The following is a 5,980-nucleotide window of genomic DNA, read 5'->3' as shown; positions in this document are numbered from 1 at the left end:
AGTGAGCGATATAGTTAAGTAAGAGCATAGAAAAAAAAACAAGATGAAAACGTGACAACTCAGGTGTAACAGAGTGTGGAGCAGAATGATATGCGGAGGTTTTACGAAACTGTCAATAGCGAGCGAAAAAAAAACAGCGTCTATATAAGGACCTTTCGGACAGTTTGCGTCTTATTTTCAATAGCTTATCACAATCTATACAAAATCAGTACTTTATTATTGTGAATTGTTAAAACACTATTTTATATTCGACGGGACACAGTGCACCGCACAGTTCACCAGTTGCGACTTGAAAGCAGCAATCGCCTCAGGTGTCACTTGTCTGTTCGGTCCCAGCTCGAGGTATCGCAGGTTTGTATACTGCTTCGCCAACTCCAGCAAATCGCCGTTGGACAACTGCTCGGGATGGTTCATAACAAATCGCTTAAGCAGCGGGTTCGGTGGAATATCTACTATCCGTGTATGAATATCCTTGAAGATAAGTTCTTCCAGTTGATCTAGCTGCTCCAGGACAAGAAGGCTGCTGCTAATCGTTTCACTCCGAGTGGACCTGTCGGAAATTTCCAGACGTTGAAGTCCTCGAAAGTTTCGGCAGATGTGCCGCAATCCTTTCTCGAATGTCCAATCGTCTTTGAGTGTTACCACATCTATGGCGATCACGTTCGGTAGTAGATGTCGTAGTCGTTCGATGGAACTGTCTCCACACTCAGAAAGCTCCAGGCTAAGGTTTTTCACGCTCTCCAATGGGCTACATTTCAAGCTGTTTTCTGAAACTTCGTAGACTTGACCCAGACCTAATGTCTGAAAAGAATTGTATTTTGTAAATAACCATGAAAACAAAATCTTGCAAACGCTCAATTTACCTTCAAGTGTTTTAGACGCTCCAACAAATGGAATGGGATCGGATCGGAGGGGGAAACCTTGAACTCGAATAACTCGATTCCTGGGCACGCCTTAATTATCATATTAATCGCTATTTCTTTAACAACGGTCTCCAGTCTGACTTCCTTCAGAAGCCTAAATCCAGCGAAGAATGTTCGTAACTCGTTATGGTTGTCTGTAACGCACAGATTTCCACCAATTTTCAGCACCTCAACCTTGGGAAACTGTAGCTGTTTCAAAGGGATGGAATCTCCTGTTGAATACATATTCACTTTCTCAAGCTGTGGAGCTAATTTTCGCAAAAAAGCAACGGCATCCCATCCATTTTCTAAATTTGTAAGACTGATGCTGAGTTGGGTCAAGTGTGGAACTTTTAGACTTTCGATCTGCACTTCGTTGTTTAACGATTCTGGAGCTGGAAATCGCACCTGAACAAGGTACCTTGGGCCCTGATTCCAGTTCGATTCAATTGTTAACTGCTGCAGTTTTGGCAAACGGCTTAACACCGTACATAGCTGCTTCGTAGTTAAATGCCCCCGACACCGGAAACTCTCGACATCTGTAGCACACAGCTCCAAAAACTCCAACAGATGTTTTAAAAATAACTGGTTTTGGATTCGCCTATCAAATATAACGAACATATTTCTGTAGCGGCGTTCGAATCTGTGTAATAAGGTTTTTCGGGATCCGATTTTGAGCGCCACTTGGTGCAAGAATCGACGACAGAACGCCAACCTTCCCCAATTTTTGCATACTAGTGAAGCTGATCTGCGATCCGACAGTGGAAGAAACGATAGTATGTGCTCCAGCACTTCTTCCGGAAGATCGTGGATTGGGAAAACTTCGATGCTCATCGCAGAATTGTACTCGGGTGGTGACACTTTCCTTTTTACTGTTTGCGCACTTTGGTTTCCTCTATTTGGGGTATTGATCAATAGCAGTACACGAATCGCCTCAGTTGAATCCAGGTATACAAATGTTGACTCTATTATAAATGTTCGTTCAACTGCGATGCGTTTTTTTGTTATGTATATGTGGATATGGCGGTAAGCACATTGCAATAAATAACTAGCGATATGTTTGTAATGTAGTTCCTAAAGCACCGGCTGCTTACCTGTATCGACTCTGGATAGAAAACACTCAGCAATTGATATAGTGAAGGGTATTGTACCTAAGGATTTATAATGAACCTACGCCGCTACAATGGTATTTCGTGCAAATCACTTACCTAACATAGCAATTTTGGCATGGCAGGTATCTTTAAGAGTGAAATCTTATTTCCATTCAACTCTGCCGTGCCGTACGTGTTTCATGCTATTGTGATCCTTTCTCTTCAACCTTTGTTACCAATTCAGATGAGTCTTATAGCCGTGTCCGCGTGGTGTTATGAGCAACCCTGCTTCGTTTGTTTACCATTCTACAACAGAGATCGTATGAAAATGTTATCAAAAACCGCCTAAAAAGCATCACTTTTAATGTGTAATGATTAAAAGTATATCCAGTTCTACCTTCTTTAGAGATCCTCTCAGGATTCTGTGAAGAATCCTCCCAAGATTCTGTGGAGAATCCTCCCAAGATTCGGTAGAGAATTCTCTCAGGATTCTGTGGAGAATCCTTTCAGGTTTCTGTGGAGAATTCTTTCAGGATTCTGTGGAGCATCCCTTAAGGATTCTGTGGAGAATCCTGTCAGGATTCTGTGGAGAATCCTGTCAGGATTCTGTGGAGAATCCTTTCAGGATTCTGTGGAGAATCCTTTCAGGATTCTGTGGAGAATCCTTTCAGGATTCTGTGGAGAATCCTTTCAGGATTCTGTGGAGAATCCTTTCAGGATTCTGTGGAGAATCCTTTCAGGATTCTGTGGAGAATCCTTTCAGGATTCTGTGGAGAATCCTTTCAGGATTCTGTGGAGAATCCTTTCAGGATTCTGTGGAGAATCCTTTCAGGATTCTGTGGAGAATCCTTTCAGGATTCTGTGGAGAATCCTTTCAGGATTCTGTGGAGAATCCTTTCAGGATTCTGTGGAGAATCCTTTCAGGATTCTGTGGAGAATCCTTTCAGGATTCTGTGGAGAATCCTTTCAGGATTCTGTGGAGAATCCTTTCAGGATTCTGTGGAGAATCCTTTCAGGATTCTGTGGAGAATCCTTTCAGGATTCTGTGGAGAATCCTTTCAGGATTCTGTGGAGAATCCTTTCAGGATTCTGTGGAGAATCCTTTCAGGATTCTGTGGAGAATCCTTTCAGGATTCTGTGGAGAATCCTTTCAGGATTCTGTGGAGAATCCTTTCAGGATTCTGTGGAGAATCCTTTCAGGATTCTGTGCAGAATCCTCTCAGAATTCTGTGCAGAATCCTCTTAGAATTCTGTGCAGAATCCTCTTAGGATTCTGTGGAGAATCCTGTCAGGATTCCGTGGAGAATCCTGTCACGATTCCGTGGAGAATCCTCTCAGGATTCCGTGGAGAATTCTCTCAGGATTCCGTGGAGAATCCTCTCAGGATTCCGTGGAGAACCCTCTCAGGATTCCGTGGAGAATCCTCTAAGGATTCCGTGGAGAATCCTCCCAGATTCCGTGGAGAATCCTCTCAGGATTCCGTGGAGAATCCTCTCAGGATTCCGTGGAGAATCCTCTCAGGATTCCGTGGAGAATACTCTCAGGGTTCCGTGGAGAATCCTCTCAGGATTCCGTGGAGAATCCTCTCAGGATTCTGTGCAGAATCCTCTTAGGATTCTGTGGAGAATTCTCTCAGGATGCTGTACATATTCCTGTCAGTATTCTGTGAAGAATCCACTCAGGATTCTCTGGCGATCCCTCTTAGGATTATGTGAAGAATCCTCTCAGGATTTTGTGGAGAATTCTGTCAGGATCCTGTGGAGAATCCTGTCAGGATTCTGTGGAGAATCCTCTCAGGATTCTGTGGAGAATCCTGTCGGGATTCTGTGGAGAATCCTGTCGGGATTCTGTGGAGAATCCTCTCAGGATTCTGTGGAGAACCCTCTCAGGATTAAGTGGAGATTCCTTTCAGGATTCTGTAATGAATTCACTCAGGATTCTGTGGAGAATCCTCTCAGGATTCTGTGAAGAATCCTCTCAGGATTCTGTGAAGAATCCACTCAGGATTCTGTGGAGAACCCTCTCAGGATTATGTGGAGATTCCTTTCAGGATTCTGTGAAGAATTCACTCAGGAATCTGTGGAGAATCCTGTCAGGATTCTGTGGAAAATCCTCTCAGGATTCTGTAGAGAATCCTCTCAGGATTCTGTGGAGAATCCTGTCAGGATACTGTGGAGCATGCTTTCAGGATTCTGTGGAGAATCCTGTCAGGATTCTGGGGAGAATCCTGTCAGGATTCTGGGGAGAATCCTGTCAGGATTCTGGGGAGAATCCTGTCAGGATTCTGGGGAGAATCCTGTCAGGATTCTGGGGAGAATCCTGTCAGGATTCTGGGGAGAATCCTGTCAGGATTCTGGGGAGAATCCTGTCAGGATTCTGGGGAGAATCCTGTCAGGATTCTGGGGAGAATCCTGTCAGGATTCTGGGGAGAATCCTGTCAGGATTCTGGGGAGAATCCTGTCAGGATTCTGGGGAGAATCCTGTCAGGATTCTGGGGAGAATCCTGTCAGGATTCTGGGGAGAATCCTGTCAGGATTCTGGGGAGAATCCTGTCAGGATTCTGGGGAGAATCCTGTCAGGATTCTGGGGAGAATCCTGTCAGGATTCTGGGGAGAATCCTGTCAAGATTCTGGGGAGAACCCTGTCAGGATTCTGGGGAGAATCCTGTCAGGATTCTGGGGAGAATCCTGTCAGGATTCTGGGGAGAATCCTGTCAAGATTCTGGGGAGAATCCTGTCAGGATTCTGGGGAGAATCCTGTCAGGATTCTGGGGAGAATCCTGTCAGGATTCTGGGGAGAATCCTGTCAGGATTCTGGGGAGAATCCTGTCAGGATTCTGGGGAGAATCCTGTCAGGATTCTGGGGAGAATCCTGTCAGGATTCTGGGGAGAATCCTGTCAGGATTCTGGGGAGAATCCTGTCAGGATTCTGGGGAGAATCCTGTCAGGATTCTGGGGAGAATCCTGTCAGGATTCTGGGGAGAATCCTGTCAGGATTCTGGGGAGAATCCTGTCAGGATTCTGGGGAGAATCCTGTCAGGATTCTGGGGACAGGACTCTCCACAGAATCCTGACAGGACTCTCCACAGAATCCTGACAGGATTCTCCACAGAATCCTGACAGGATTCTCCACAGAATCCTGACAGGATTCTTTACAGTATCCTGACAGGATTCTCCACAGAATCCTGACAGGATTCTCCACAGAATCCTGACAGGATTCTCCACAGAATCCTGACAGGATTGTCCACAGAATCCTGACAGGATTCTCCACAGAATCCTGACAGGATTGTCCACAGAATCCTGACAGGATTGTCCACAGAATCCTGACAGAATTCTCCACAGAATCCTGACAGGATTCTCCACAGAATCCTGACAGGATTCTCCACAGAATCCTGACAGGATTCTCCACAGAATCCTGACAGGATTCTTCACAGAATCCTGACAGGATTCTCCACAGAATCCTGACAGGATTCTCCACAGAATCCTTACAGGATTCTCCACAGAATCCTGACAGGATTGTCCACAGAATCCTGACAGGATTGTCCACAGAATCCTGACAGGATTGTCCACAGAATCCTGACAGGATTGTCCACAGAATCCTGACAGGATTGTCCACAGAATCCTGACAGGATTCTCCACAGAATCCTGACAGGATTGTCCACAGAATCCTGACAGGATTGTCCACAGAATCCTGACAGGATTCTCCACAGAATCCTGACAGGATTGTCCACAGAATCCTGACAGGATTGTCCACAGAATCCTGACAGGATTCTCCACAGAATCCTGACAGGATTCTCCACAGAATCCTGACAGGATTCTCCACAGAATCCTGGAAGGATTCTCCAAAGAATCTTGGAAGGATTCTCCAAAGAATCCTGAGAGGATTCTCCACAGAATCCTGATTGGATTCTCCACAGAATCCTGAGAGGATTCTCCACAGAATCCTGAGAGGATTCTCCACAGAATCCTGGAGGATTCTCCACGGAAT

The 5,980-nt window shown here is 45.4% G+C and overlaps 1 long non-coding RNA gene across 1 annotated transcript; it reads right to left on the bottom strand.

The window, feature by feature from the left end:
- Positions 1-1,573: 1,573 nt before the first annotated feature.
- On the bottom strand, positions 1,574-3,185 carry LOC115267381 (uncharacterized). The gene is made up of 2 exons (XR_003897764.2): positions 2,111-3,185; positions 1,574-2,053 (listed from the first exon to the last, which is right to left on the bottom strand). It is a non-coding gene; the product is annotated as an uncharacterized LOC115267381 (long non-coding RNA).
- Between the last annotated feature and the right edge of the window lie 2,795 nt (positions 3,186-5,980).

The sequence above is a fragment of the Aedes albopictus genome, chromosome 1 (assembly GCF_035046485.1).
Source record: "Aedes albopictus strain Foshan chromosome 1, AalbF5, whole genome shotgun sequence".
Taxonomy (NCBI): domain Eukaryota; kingdom Metazoa; phylum Arthropoda; class Insecta; order Diptera; family Culicidae; genus Aedes; species Aedes albopictus.
Note: the sequence above shows the minus strand (reverse complement) of the source record. Positions and strands in the feature narration are given on the sequence as shown.